The sequence below is a fragment of the Callorhinchus milii genome, unplaced genomic scaffold (genome assembly GCF_018977255.1).
Source record: "Callorhinchus milii isolate IMCB2004 unplaced genomic scaffold, IMCB_Cmil_1.0 Scaffold15, whole genome shotgun sequence".
NCBI lineage: Eukaryota > Metazoa > Chordata > Chondrichthyes > Chimaeriformes > Callorhinchidae > Callorhinchus > Callorhinchus milii.
This window is the reverse complement of record NW_024704756.1, coordinates 12164504-12180585: the sequence shown is the minus strand read 5'-3', so window position 1 is coordinate 12180585 and position 16082 is coordinate 12164504. Positions and strand designations below refer to the sequence as shown.

The window sequence follows — 16082 nt, the reverse complement described above, 5'->3', positions numbered from 1 at the left end:
CCCTCACCTCCCCCGACTCTTTCCCCGCCCACTCCGCGCAGACGTTAGTCAATCAGTCAGTCAGTCGGTCGGAGCGACACGCGCATGCGTACCCCCTCCTTCGCCAGTCGTTCAGGGCGACCTGCGCATGCGTGCACCCGTCCCTCCGCCAGTCGGCCGGGCCTGCGCGCCCGGAGCCTTCTCTCTTTGTCTCTCTCTCCCCCTCCCTCCCCTTATTAAACGGCGTTCGACAGGCGTTTGAGAAAGAAACCGAACGCTGAGGCCGACCACGAGCGATCGGGACTTCTTGTTATCGTCGTCGTCGTCGTCGTTGCTGCTGCTGCACCTGTAAGTTGTCGTCGTCGTCACCAACGTCAACGGCGCGAGGCAGCGCCAGCCAACTGGGCACGTGACTGACTGACGTGACTTGACTGACTGTGGAGGTGGGTGGGACGGTCCAATCGGCGAGCGCCGCCGGCCGCTGGGCTGCCAGTCCATCATCCGGGCGGGCCAATCGGAGCGACGGAGAAGGCGAGGTCCCTCCCACCCACTGACCGACGGACCCGCCTCCCCATAGTAATGAGAGTAGTGATGGTAATAATCCTCGCATTTATGGCGCCTCAAAGCGCTTCACAGAACACGCTGTAAAGTGAATTGACTGTGCGTTTTGCGGGCGAGACGCGGCGGCCGCTCGCGCCGGGCGGCGTCACCACAAACAGTGGCGGGATTGAGGTGAATGATTTATTATTACTGTTTTTTTTTGGGGGGGGGTGGGGGAGGGGATTATACCCCCCTCCCCCTCCCGCTCGGAAAAGCGATAATAATAATAATAATAATAATCCTTGCATTTGATATAGCGCTTTTCACGTCGGGAGGACGTCCCAAAGCGCTTCACAGATCACACTGTAAAGTGAATTGACTGTATATTTGTGGGCGAACGCGGCAGCCAATTGCCCCACAAACAGTCGTGGATTGAAAATGACCAATTTATTATTGTTTTGGTTTTTGGAGGGATTATTATTAGGCTCTGTGTGGAGTAAGGAAACTTGCCAAGGTTTCGCCCTCTGCCTGGAATTGAATTGAATTGATCCACCAAGTCGCCCGAACGCCTTGCCGCGAGGTGAACCGAGGAGTAAGGAAACTCGCCCAAGGTTTTCGCCCCCTTTAGAGGGTTAGAACAGTGGCTTCCCACCCCCGACCCCTGACCCCCGCCCACAGCGCCTCGAGCAAGTTATCTCGACGTGATGTGACGTGACTTACAGGCGACCAAACCAACCCACCTCCCGGCTGTCGGAAGCAATGCCAGTGGTGGGCGTTGGTCGGCGGAGTCGACGTGAGTCCGTGCGTGTGCGGGCGAGCGTGCGTTTTTATTTCTCTCTTCCCCCGACTAAAGTTTCGGTTGGACCGTTTCAGGAAAACGAGATCCCGAGATAGTGACTATGCCACTCGCTCCGGGGACCAGGTTTCGTATATTTTTAAAAGAATAACAACAAAAAAAGTTTCTTTTTGGGGGGGACCTTTTTCTTTTGTTCTCTTCGTTATCACGATCCTACGGTGACGATCCTCGCGTTTGCTACGGCGCCTCGCCACTGTGTCGAGCCGCCTCGAATCGTTTCGCATGATTTACTGCCATGAAGCGAGTGACCAATTTTATATGGGGATTGTTGGCCAGGATATCAACTGGGAGAGAGATTAGACTTTTTTTGGGGGGGTGGAAAACCCTATGCTCTACTTCACGTGTGCTTTCCCCTCAACAAAAATAACAACGTTGAAGTACGCACTTGGGCTGGTTGTGAAATATTTTCCCTCTTCAGCAGAGTAATGATGGGATCTGTTTGCCTGCAAAATCACTATATTTCTGCAGGATAGAAAATATCATGTGAAGTGCTTTGAGACAGTTTGACAACATGATATGGGGCTATATCAACTGCAAGGATTTATGTTCAACGTGAAGAATGGTAGCAGCTCATTTCTGACCATGTGTGGTGGCCACATTCCCAATATGTGTGTCAAACAAAGCTATTTGGGTTGGAATTTTGGATTGTCGCAAAATCGTCATTCGATTGCCACCAAATCCCCTCTTAAAAAAAAATCTATAATGATCATAAGTGTAAGATTTCTGTTGTACTACAATATACGCTTTTAAATAAAATGTTTTAAACAATCACAAAGAGTTGAGCACATTTTACTTGCACCAATCCAAGATTTGACCCCACCATCACTACAACGGAATCCACAATGTGGGTTGAGCTGAATAGCCTACACAAAAATTATACTCAGCTTCTTGCCGGGGTAAGTTAATTATGAAAGTATACAGAATCATTCTGACATCCTTTTCACTGGATGTTAATTATATAATTAAGGGCTCTTCTGTGCATTTGATCATGATAAGTTCATGAACTTTAAACCCACCCACATATTATATGTTATATATTATATATGTTATATATACATATTATTTATGACATATCAAGTCATCTAATTTTCTCTGCTGATTAAATTAGAAGCTACTGCATAACTAACAAATGTTGAGAACCTGGTTTTCCAACAGTACTCGCTTGGCTGTGGTCTGATTTTTCCTAAAAAGTTGAGACCATCAGACTTGAGATTTTCATATTTTATCAGTCCATTTATGTTTTTCAGCTGTTTGTCACAGTAATGATTTTCTTTGTAGCAAGAAGGAAATTTGCTTTCACCAGCATTTCAGGCAGCACCTACTAAATAAATCAATCACCAATAATGTTCTTCACATCTTTACCTTTGTCAATCACCTACACAGCCAGCAGCGAGACAGCTGCAGCTAGTGCCTAATTTTTTTGTTCTGATTGTGAGACCAGCTCATCCCAATGATTGACAAGGTCTTATTCCATCACATGTGTGCGCTGTTTTAATTGGATCTGATAGGGTGAGTCTCATAATATACATCATATAACATCAACATACTCAGTGTGTAAGACATAGATATCTCCTATCGAGAGATTTGAGCTCCGTGCCTCACCAATTTTATTTTCAATTTTTTTTGGTTCCCTCCACACGCACATCATGTATGAAGACATATTAGCGACTCAGGAGATCCAGTGACTTATGTGCTGGGCCAATAGAAAAGTGCGGTTGCAGTTTTTCTTCAGGATCCGCTATAAACAGTGCCCTCCGCTATATAATGAACTTTCTGGGCCCAGACCTCCCGTGCTGTTTACGCAACGTCACTGTTGATGGGGTGGCCAGAAGCAGTCTCTGTGAATGTGTCTCCTCTATGTGTTTGTGAGTGTTTGTATGAGTGTATCTGTGTCTGTTTCTGTGTGTGTGTGTTTGTGAGTGTCTGTGAGTGTCTCTGCTCTATGAGTGTCTGTGAGTGTCTCTGTGAGTGCATTTGTGTCCCTCTCACCTCGGTACGTATGCATTTGTGAGTGTGTCTGTGTATTTCATCTATATGTGTGTGTGTGTTTATGCATGTCTATGTGAATGTATGTGTGTCTCTCCTGTCTGTGTGTGTGTATGTCTCTTTGTGTCTTTGAGTGTGTGTTTGTCTCTGAGAATATGTCTCTCTCTGTGAGTGTGTCTCTCTGAAAACTGAAAATGTGTGTGTGTGTGACTCGGGGTGAGGAAGGTGAGGGTTATATTCTTTTAAGAGAATTAGCGTTTCATTTTGTGGTAAATTTGTTTCAACTACAGTACGGAGTTTAGTAAAATGCTTCACTGTTTGATAACACAATTCTGCAAGTGTTCGTTTCTCACCATTATGAACTCTAGAAAACCTTTGAATCATTGACAAGTTTAAAGGAAGTGCTGCGAGAATCTCAGAAGAAAATAGAATTGCAGAATCGTATAAACCTATTACTGCTTTCTTACCTGACAGTACAATCTATTTGGCACAACTTCCAAATGCCTTCTGCTACCTACAATTGATTTTTTGCATTGAATGCAGACATTCAACTAAACAAAGGGAAGAAGAAAATCCAAGCTTCTTTCACTAATTGCATTATTGGATTTTTCCTGCCTGGAGCTTGAAATAGTTGTTTAGAATTATGACAACTTTGAAATGTAACCTTTACTGTCTCCCAATAAGTTATCTTGCAGCAGTTGAGATATCAGGGTTACTGATGAGATAGCTTGTCAAGTTGATGTGTGTTTTCTGAACCAAATATTTACCTACGTGTCTAGACTATGGCAATGTTTACACTGATGGAATTAGATAGCCATAAACTCACAAATTACATGCCAGGTAAAGAATGACAGTGCTGTCCATCACTTATACTATAACTATGAACTTACATCATAAATTCAACATTTTTACCTGTTAATTTCTATGAAAGTCTGTTTCTGCCATAAATGTAATACACTAATAAGAATGTATACCACATCTCTGCATTGGCATCGGGACCTTTTTCATTGATGTAATGCAAATATTAGTCAACTGATAAGTCATATATTTGTGTCCAATATCAATAAGAATTGATAGTGTAATGTTCCCTGATTCTATCATTTTACGTCATCATCAAGATACCAGAAATTATCCTATCTGGACATAGGTCTTATATAACAATAAAATAATCCTTGCATTTGATATAGCGCCTGATCACATGTTCAAGACGTCTCAAAGTGCTTCACAAAACATTCTGTGAAGTGAATTGATTGTATATCTTCTGGGCGAGACAAGGCAGCCAATTGCGGACAGCAGTGTCCCACAAATATTTGATTTTTATGCTTGGTCTCCAAAGTCTACTCAATGGAGGATATGTTTGAAGAAATAACACAATATATTCACCAAACAGTAGAAGCTAGTAAGGACCCACTTTTCTCCAATTCTAGTTATTAAATCAGAACCTTGAAATTTGATCCAGCAAATGCTGTATTATGAGGAGACCAGTGCTGTTTTTATCACTTATTCATTTCTTGTGGAAATAAATAAACTTTCTACATGAAAGTCAAATCTCTTCATATGGAGCATAAAAGTTTTGTCTCTTTGTGGAAAAAAAATTCAGTTCTACACGAGAATAATTCAAGACCAGATATCAGCTGACAAAATACGCAATACCAACACAAAAGGCAAAAAACACTGCAGATTCTGGAAATCTGAAATAAAAACAGAAGTCGCTGGGCACAGGCAGCAGGTCAGGCACCATCTATGGAGAGAGAGGAAAGTGAGTTAATCTTTAAGGTCGCTGACCTTTCATGAGAACAATTTGAATGTTCCTTAAGGACTTTTATTCTCAAACTATGACCAATGCTCAGAGAATTCCTCCTGCAACTTCAAAATAGATTAATCTCGTCTGAGATGGATTAGGAGCTAATGTGGTTCATGCTGGAAATCTCTGGGTAATCTCTTGAAAGGTAGTGTGTGTATGCATGTCTGTGCTTATTCAGCAACGTTTTTCGAGAAATGCAACCCATTGGCAATTAGAGGGATTTAATGTCATCACTGAAATATTTCAAGCATGATTGCAATATCTATGCATGATACGAACAGTGCATGTTAGCATTTGGAATATGTGAAAATCCTCAAATAAGCATTACACAGAATGAGTCATTTTACTTATTTTAAAAATATAATCTGACCCAAGGCCTCAATCAATCACGTTTTTGTCAATACTTTACATCTGCATTGTCCAATCCTGGTGCATCGATTGGAGCATTTAGTCCAGCTTCCTCAACACTTCTTACTACTCAAAGCATGAACCAGTATAAGTAGAGACTCACTATCTTTACATTCTGCTCACTGTGACCATCAATTTGACAACTTTATGGCCAGTTTGATGCTTAAGTGACTTCTCTCTCTGCATAGTCTATACATGAAACTGAAAATGGGCTTTTGTTTCATTTAACAGATATTTGGGAATTTAAAACTCGAAAACCCAGTCGACAGACATGTACATAAAAACGTTAACATACGGGTTGAAAATGCTTCATTTGTGAACTAGAGCTTTATCTGTGACAACAGAATACATATTTTAAAATACATATAGTTAGTGCCGTTGTATTTGATGTTTCTGAGAAATTAAGTGTTTTTTCTTGTGTTGCGATAAGATAGTTAATTAAATTTCACAGGGAAAGGAGCCATTTTAATGTGTATTGCTGAGTGCTCTTCAGTACAGCACAGAAAGCTGTTGCTAACAGGTATGGATTAAAAAGATTATTGCACTATTTCAGTGCTTCACTAAATGGTATTACAATTGTGATCATGGTTCTAATGCTCTCCAGTGATGGCACTTAGAAAATAAGATTTAGCAATACGAGTATGGAATCCTGTAGCTTAGTGGGTAGAGCACTCGCCTCGCAAGTGAGAGGACCTGGGTTTTAATTCTCAGCAGGCGAAACGTTGGGCAAGTTTCCCCAAATATAACCCTACCTGTGGATTTCTAGTATTTCTCGTTGCAGTTAAAATACGGTTTCTCTTTTTATTTCCAGAAACAATTCTCATCTTCTTCAACCTGCAATGAGTTAATTTGTTTTCATTGCCATCTTGTCCTTCACCATAGTTATTCTCTCTCCACGGATTACTGTTCGACAAGTTGGTTGGCACAACATGTGCATGAGAGGAAAGATCCACACCATCACAGTTTAGTTGTTGACTGACAAAACTCAACATATGTTCGATATTGACTATTAGAAGGACTCGAGCCTCGAATCTCAGTGTATGTAAACAGAGGATCTTAATTGCCTTCATTAATCTTGCACTTAATTACACGACTTTCTGAAAATAAATAATCTGAAATGAGAACTGGACAGCTGTTTTAACGTAATAATATCCTTGCATTAGCATTTCTAATGTACTTAAAATGTGCTATTTTAGTGCACGACTTTTTAAAAGGTAAAGACATTTAACAGAGAAGATGTATTCTCGTGCAATGCCACTTGGTGGAGCTAATAGGTAGCCAACTGCTCTAAAATTGAACTGACTTGTACACCATCAATATATAAGAAAAAGCTAACGAGATTTATGCTGCTGCAATTATTATTCCAAAACAACTCTTATGCACTTAATAAGCCTTCGGGTATTTCATTTCATCTCCTGTAACGTCCAAGACTATAAATTTAAACCAAATAATAAAGTAATTCCTTGTCAATTTATTTTACAGTGCTAATAAATGGTGCTATTGTTTCAAGGTGTTTGGTAAATATACTCTGACAGCCACCTGGAGGTCTAAAAATGTGATGCCTGCAAACCAATTGTGTTCATTGCAATTGTGATTTACCCAATTGTCTCTAAAGAATTCCTCTTTTGCATAACAATATTCAAAATTTAGGAAAGTAATGCAAATGTGATTGTAACTGAAGGGTTCTTATTTCTTCAAACACTACTTGTCATATCTCAAAGGATGCACTAGGCATCTTTTATTATACTTAGAATCACTAACAATGCACTTGCAACTGGAAGAATCTGCCAATTAATAGATACAATGCTTCCGTTTGCTGTTCTTTACATAAAAATAATGATGGTGGAGAGTGTTCTGATTTTCAGCTACTATTTTCTCTCCCTTTATTAGCACATTTTAATTGATTTTTTTCCCCCTAACTTGGTGACTCTTGTCAAGTAGATTGATGATGAATGCCTTATGGATAAGGGATATAGTTGCATTGAATCAACGGACTAAAGAATGACACAAGGATTTTGATGTAACAAACATAAACAATGCAGTTTGGAACACAAATTGTGTGCACAATTAATGGATCCCCAATTGAAAAGATATAACAGGAAAAGGATATAGGTGTAATAAGTATCATCCACTTAAAGGAGAAAGCATCTAGTCACCGTGAAGCTGTTATTAATGAGGCTAATCAGCGAAGGGGTGTATTGTGAGGATACATTTAATTATACATTTAAACAGGTCATTTTAGTCTTGTATAATTCATCAGTAAGAATGCATTTAGGATTATCGTGTGCAGTTTGGAAAGTCTGACCTTCAAAAGGACATTGACGCATTGCAATATGTTCAAAAAAGAGCAATGAGGATGATTTCCAGACTTATGGCTCTAAATTATGAGGAGATACTCTCGCAACTAAAATTTGTTTTCACTGGAGAAAAGATTGGGAAAGGAAATGATCCATGACTGTCAAGTTGTTCAGGGGCATTGATAATATAGAGATACAAGTAATTTAAATCAAACTGTGTTCAAAGAACAAGGAACATAAGCAAACCATGCATGAAACTAATTAGGAAAAACCCCCAGAAGAGTAGCTAAGCGACTTGAATCAACTTCAAGATCTTCGCGCAAACATATATATTCTTTAACATCTTAGCATCTCCCTACCTCTCTGACCTCATATCCCACTCCTATGTCTGCCCTTATACTCAGCTAACACATGTTCCCCACACCATTCTCTTTCTGTCTTTCACCCCCTTTTGCTAATTTTATAATTTGTGGTCTGCAAATGAAAATAAAGGCACTTCACTTAAATGTCTACCGCAATTTGTGAATAGAATGGAAATCTATTTTGACTAACTTAATGGCATCTAGTCTGTTGTGCTTTTTGAAAAAAACAAATGACATTTTGTAGTGTTTTTGTATGATGATTTATGTTTTCTGAAAGGTATTCTGGCTTCAGCTGTCTGCTAAAAGTCCTCATGGGGGAGCTCTGCAACCTAAAGTACATTCTGCACCGACATTACATGGAGTTGTATTTGTGATTGCGTATGGACTTTTTTTGAATCATTAGTTTTAATGCCAAGTCCATTTTGGTGTAGAGAGGAGCACAGCTGATTCCCAGTGGGTTGCTGTAAGCTGTTAGCAATTTCAAAAGACTTAGTTCCCTGCAAGATTGCTCTAATGTTGAAAAATTCCATTTTACTAATTAAATGAAAGTATTGATTAACCAGAGAAATTATAGATGTTGCAATGATCACTCCAAAAACCCCAATTAAATCATTAATGCCCACACTAACCTAGTAATGATCCACTGTGTTTGCACCTCAATCAGAAGCAAGCTTGCCTTTGCAAAATGGTGATACAATTCCTGGCAGCTTTCTTTTTCCCCTAGACTAGAAAAGGAAGTATTTTTTTATTATAAAGCTGCAGCAATGCTATGCATTTGGAATAATTCTCTATTTTGTTTCCTCCTTGTTTAAAAAATCCCTCTATTTAGTCTCCCTGAGCCATATAGCTCAAAAACAAATAAAAGACTGCACTTCCATTTTCTCCTGCAGTTATAGAACAGGTAGCATTTGAGAGCAGATTGAGAACATTTGATGGAGAATGAGTTATACTATCCTGTGTTCTGTGTAGGCACAATAATCTGCTACCTGGTGTTTCAGTGCTGGTAAAATTTAATGCTACGAAAGGGCAGACAATGAGCCCTCAGTGTTTTCTGACATTGCAAAGGAAGCCTGGGAGCTGTTTAAACTTTAAAATCAAAGTGTGCAAATTTCATACTGTTGTGGTGCAGTTAAGGTAGTCCTTCAAAGCCTGGGTTTATGGTACATTGTGGGTGGTGCAGTGGGAGCTTTCTCATGCAGATCTGTATTTGACCGAGAAGTGTTTGATCCAGATATTGGGTACAAGAAGATACAACATGTTCTTTTCCTGAGCTTGTCCTCCTTTTTTTTCTCGATGAGAACAAAAAATAGTGTAGAACAAAAGGGAATAGTAATGAGACTTTTTTTTATATTGTTAGGGATTTTGAACTTTTCTTCCACTGCAGGTCTTGGACAAATAATTAATTAAATAGCTTGACTTGACTGCTGAACATAACAATTGACATAATAATATTTGCAAACAAACACATGTACATGTACATACACACGCTATTCTGGTACACTCATGAAAGGCTGAATATAATTAATGTCTTTTGTTTTTTCTTCCTTCTTCTCTCAGCCCTTCTCTTCTGAGAAGGTTTAGAAGGTTATGCTTGAAGGCAGAAAGAGGCTCATGTGGAGCATAAACACCGGCATAGACCAGTTGGGCTGAATGGCCTGTTTCTGTGCTGTATATTCTAATGTATTCTAAGCATGACTCACCTTTGAGGTATAGTTCGATGGACACAAGCATATCTCAAGTACCTTACTTAAGTGACCATTCTTAGCATGAACATCAGCACTAAACCTGATCCTGATGATTGTGGAGTCCTGTAGCTCAGTGATTAGAGTCCTTGCCTCGCAAACGAGAGACCTGGGTTTGATTCTCGGCAGATTGAAACGTTGGGCAAATTTCCTTACACTACACGTCTCTGTTTACTTAGCAGCAAGTAGGAACCCGGTTGTTAGTTGATTGCCGGATTGCTTTTCCAGGGGTAATAATTCCTTCAATAAAAATAATAATAATAATAATCTGTGCGCAATTGGATGTCGCGTTTCGCCCACAAAATGTACAGTCAATTCACTTTACAGTATATTTTGGAAAGCACTTTGAGACGTCTCGAAGACATGATAATGCGTCATATCAAATGCAAGAATTATTATCATGATTCTGCCTGAACCAAAGCACATGTCATCACTTGATAACTACAGTATTTACATTCCTATATTGAAGGAATTGTAGCACCCTCACTGCTGTTCTGGTGGGAAACAGCTTGCTCAAACCAGAGTCTCTCCTGATTTGTGTGCAATAATTCACCACTGTAAATTTACTTAAGTTGTCTTAAGTACAGGAATAGTTCAGAGCACCAATAGCTTTCCTCCCAAGAAAAGTCATTTTCCTGCTGTCTCCCCTGCCCTTGGCATTTCACTACAAATTTCCATATGTATCATTTTGGATTTTCCCAGTTGGACACGCAAATATTAAGGACAACCAGGGATTGCCTTTAGCACTACATTACTACTATTTTACACAAAATATACAGTCAATTCATTTTACAGTATATTCTCTGAAGCGCTTTAACACATCTCAGCAATGCTATGTCAAATGTAAGGAATATTATTATTATTACTACTACTATTTAAAAATGGCCCAACTCTCAATGCCATGGCTATCCTGGTAGGCCAGGGCTTAAGCCATATGAATTGTCGATATTCCTGACCTGCAGTTCCTGTCTATATTCCTGTGTTAGGTGCTGCTTGTACCAATATTAAGCTGTGTTTGTTGAAGCACAAACCAGTCACAGTTTCACATAAAAATGGTAAAACTTACATTTAATAATAATAGTCTTTGCATTGCATATGGTGCCTCAGCAGGTCTTCGAGACGTCTCAAACCACTTCACAGGATATATTGTAAAGTGTAGTGACTGTATAATTTGTGGGTAAAGTGCAGCAGCCAATTGCATACAGCAGTGCCCCACATTTCTTTTATTTCCAAACATGCAATTTCCTTTATTTCCAAACATGCAATTAGACCAGGATGTGCAATTAAATGTGGCTCTGGACCACTAGACTAAGAGGGAGTCTTTAATAGAATATATCTGAAGTCCTAACCACTCTTCATTAAAACAATTGTGTGCCAGTATTTCTAATGAATTCCTGCAGCAGTGAGTCAATGATGAAAACATTTTCAGGAGCAATTCATGACGTTTTATAACCACTCAGAACTATGGCAGAGTAAATAGAATGCACTAGAAGGTGCGAGATGTAAAAATGAAAGTTTTGATGCATTGGATTAACATTTGTGTGTCCAATGCTCATGCATTATTGAAACATTGGTAGCCCCAGGAACAGAATAGGTATAAATTGTACAATTCTGAACTTCTTTCATTGTTCCGAGAATGAAACACTTACTCTGCATCATACTCCACTTATTCTGTGACATTCCACGCTGAAATATTTTAGTGACCACTCAAGTCTTTCAAAGTTACACCAACAAAAACAGTACTGACTAAATAGCCGCATTAGTTTCTGTTTTTAATGTTTTGAAGTAGAACATTGAAGGGACACTAAAAACTTTAAACCAGCTGATTACAAATGAACAGTACTTATATTGTACCATCAGGTACTAAACTAAATAACCGCTTCATGACCATTTGCTAATAGTACTTTGTGATCTTTCCAGGGTTGCAATCTCTGAGATGCAAAATAAATGCCTGAGAGGCAAAAAAAATGGCCCTCGCTCAGACCATTCACAATTCACTGGGCATTGCTGCCAAGTAATATCTCGCTTCTCAAGACTTTCTGACTTATTTCCTTGAGCACTATGGTACAAAATGAAGTACCTAGCTTGATTGAAACTTTTGTTCATAACGGATGTAGCTACTGTATGAATAAGCTTCAAATTGTGTGTGTTGTGACCAAAAGTTTCGATCAAGCGAAGGGGGCGCTTCACATTTTATGTTAGTACCTGCCTCCCACATTTCACAGTGGCAATGAATGTTGGTGGGAGGCAGGTACTAATATAAATACTTATTATACAGAAAAGAAGAAAGAACCCTTAAATAGGGGGATATGGGGCAAGGAAATTTCAAACATTAACTTACCTTTCATTATCTTCTCCAAAGACCTTTCCACAAAGCTTCCTGCTTTCAAATGCATTTCTCTTTTAAAAGATGGTCAGGTGACAACCTTAGATCTTCCTGAAGAAAATAAAGAATGGAATCAGATGGGAAAAAAATCATACCAGCAAACTCACTTCTTTTCCATAGGTCATCTACAATCTTAATGCTTTGCATCCACCCAACAATAGGGAAATCATTCATAAAACTAAACCATCATGTAACTAAAAGAAATAAAGCTACTGGCTGCACCTGTCAAGTATTTTATCTAAATTATAACTAGGTTTATGGATAATCAATTGATTGATCGTGTACTAAGTTCTCTTGGGACTTGACTCCAAGCTAAAATTTATATTCAACATGGACCGGCAGATGCTGCTTGACCTCAAGAGCAGTTTCAGATAATTCTACGGCCGACAACGTTTTTTATGGTTACAATTAGGGCAGTGAGTCAGGGTGCTCTTGCTCAGTTGGTAAATGAGAAATATATGCTAAGGCAGGACAGGTATATGCCATGCACTCCTTCAAAAGTGGGTCGGCCATTGATTGAGACTAGCATAAAAATAGATAGGGATGGAAGGAAATGACAAGTGGCTTTCCGTGCTCTCAAATGTATGAAGGATGCTCATGACCAAAATATGGAAAATCATACCCTTGGCTATTCACTGTAGCAATCAGGACCATAGAAGATTATTGCTAGATCTCTGAAAGTTCTATCTGTTTATTCCTTTCTCCTTGCAGGGAATTGAAATGACAGTATTTCTTGTGTACAATGTGTATTTCTTAAAACCAATCAGACCCAAACAACAACAACACATTACATTTGTATGGCACCTTTCTCGTCGGGAGGACGCCTCAAGGCTTCTAATTCCAAACAAGCATGAAATCAGAAGCCCTTGGTTATGCCTTGAAAGATCAATAAAATACTTATTGATAAGTATACTTATTAAAAAATGGTAATGGAAAGCATTATTATGGTTGTTTACAATGGCTGCTTTCCACATATAGTTCCTTTCTTAACTGAGAATGTGGTCACCAATCATAGCATTATATGTTGTTGGCTATGGAAGCTGCTATGCTGGGAATTTCTCTTTTGGGATAACCCTGCCCTAAAGATTCTAACACCGACATAACAATGAATTTCAGAAATGCTTCATTTAATTATCCATTTAACCCTGCCAAGTAATACCACTTTATTATAGTTCATAAATGGAACACTTTATAAAAACTCCCTGTCATTATTAGAGATTTTCTCCAGCAGATGTCTCTCTCAGACCAATTTGTCACCAAAAAATATTTTTCCATGAAGATAGTTTTGGGCAATTTATGCAATAGTTTGGACAATTACTAATGGCCTCTTCGTTCTTGAAATATCTACAATTTGCAAGTTACTTGTTACCAGTGTCTTGCAAAGCAGCATAAGATAAATATTTAAAGTTTCCAATCAAACAGTGATAGGGGACCACAGACAAATCCTCAGCTCTGTGCCCTACTTACTCTGTGGCACTGCATTTTGAAACTTCAATGTTCTATTTATGATCAAATATTTTAACATTATATTCTACGCCTCAATATGACAAGTCTATTACTGAATAATAACTGTGTGCATTTTGTACATTTGATTATAAGATAGCCAAGCTCCATGCTCAAAAATATTATTGTCTTTTAAATATCTGCTTTCATGCATTTCCTCATGTAGAGACTTACTGAATGAGCAATGACATCGGGAGGGAAGAATTCAGCGGATGTGCTTCTCTGCAACAAGGAGAAAGAACAGAAGAAATGTTATCCTGGCTGCTTCTAAAGCACTTCCATATAGCCAGTTATACAGTGAAGTTGGTAAAGGCTTGAGAACATGTCAACTGTGTACAATCTAGTTAGAAATTAATGAATGGTACAGAACAATAAAAGGGAAAATGATGTACACTTATTCCACTTATCATTAGCAATATAATTAATAAGAAAATAAGTTGCTCCAGGCCAAGAATATTTTACCAATTAGTTTTATTGATACTTAAAATTGTGCAAGATTCCACACCCATTTGCTTTTTTGGAATACAAAAAGGTGTACCTTGGGGGCAAACTGACTTTAACCAGCGAGAAGGATACAAGAGTTGTAAAACATGGCAAATTATAAAATAAATAGCTAAACCCAGCACAACTGCAAGGTAACTGCTCTTTGAAAATAGAGAGGAGGTTGCTTGATCATGATCACATCTAATCCAGGTGGATAATAATAATAATAATAATAATAATAATAATAACAATCCTTGCATTTGATATAGCACCTTTGAGACATCTCAAAGAGCTTCACAGAATATACTGTAAAATAATAATAATAATAATAATCCTTGCATTTGATATAGCGCTTTTCACGTTGGGAGGATGTCCCAAAGCGCTTCACAGAACACACTGTAAAGTAAATTGACTGTATATTTGTGGGCGAACGCGGCAGCCAATTGTGCACAGCAATGTCCCACAAACAGTCATAGATTGAAAATGACCAATTTTATTATTGTTTTTGGTTTTTAGAGGGATTATTATTAGGCGTGTGGAGTAAGGAAACTTGCCCAAGGTTTCGCCCTGACCTGCCTGGAATTGAACTCAGGTCTCTCGCTTGCAAAACGAGTGCTCTAACCACTGAGTTACAGGACTCCACAAATTGAAACGACTGTATTTTGTGGGTGAATCGTGGCAGCCAATTGTGCACAGGAGTGCGCCACAAACAGTCATGGATTCAGCGACCAAATTATTATTATTAATTAACTTTTTTTTGTGAAGGGATTATTACCCCTGGAAAAGTGATCCGGCAGTTGACTAACAAACTGGTTCCTACTTACTGCTAGGCAAACAGTGGCGCATGGAGCAAGGAAACTTGCCCGATGTTTTGCCTTGCCCAGGAATTGAACCCCGGTCCTCTTGCCTGCGAGGCTCTAACCACTAAGCTACCAAAGTTAACTTGCACACAGTAGAAGGAAACAGATTTCAGTCTCTGATTCTTTACATGTGGAAAAGCTCCCCGAGGGCCATTCTGTCCTAGCGAAGTAGGGTCAGAAGTCAAAACACTAGAGAGAGACAAAGATGCTTAACATTGTTAACAGAGCTACCACACATCAGTCATCACCATCGGAACAGAACACATTCAATGTTTGGATCTTGTGGAAGTTGACCCTCAGACAAAGCTGAATAAGTTGAGATTGAAGAACTGCCCATCTCTACTGTATGAAGTCATGATTAAAAATAGAACTCTATGGTTCAAGGTGGTACTTGGCTACTTCCAACTTTTGTATTAGGTTGATATGACCCTCTCACAATATATTTAGGATGAATCTTTCCATGACAGTTTGAGATGTATGAAGGAAATTGGAAACCTCTACCTGGTGTGACATTGTGATCCAGCTAAGCTTTTCTTTCAGAATATTATTAAATTCCTCTACTGCCTGACAAGGGTTTAGTCTATTCACTAATAAATTCTCTCCGTTATTGCCAGGAGGCACATTAATATTGAAAGCTCCCTTGATATAAGATGTGGATTATCTTCATACGAAGGTTGGCTTCAGATTTTACCTGAGTGCCATGGTAAGATATAGCTGTCCCAAATACCACAATGCTGCATTGTGCTGAGCTATATCTTTCTTAAACAATTTATACAAACAGAATTCTCAGTTCACTTCTTTACTGAATGGTAAAATACTGGGTATAAATGGCAATTCATGTTCCCATATGCAATCCATTGTGTTAGAATGTAGATT

General features: G+C 39.0%; 1 long non-coding RNA gene across 1 annotated transcript; it reads left to right on the top strand.

Annotated features, from left to right (window-relative positions):
* The first annotated feature begins 315 nt into the window (after window positions 1-315).
* Window positions 316-14256, top strand: LOC103178244. The gene is made up of 3 exons (XR_487812.2): window positions 316-327; window positions 6385-6611; window positions 14030-14256. It is a non-coding gene; the product is annotated as an uncharacterized LOC103178244 (long non-coding RNA).
* Window positions 14257-16082: the final 1826 nt, after the last annotated feature.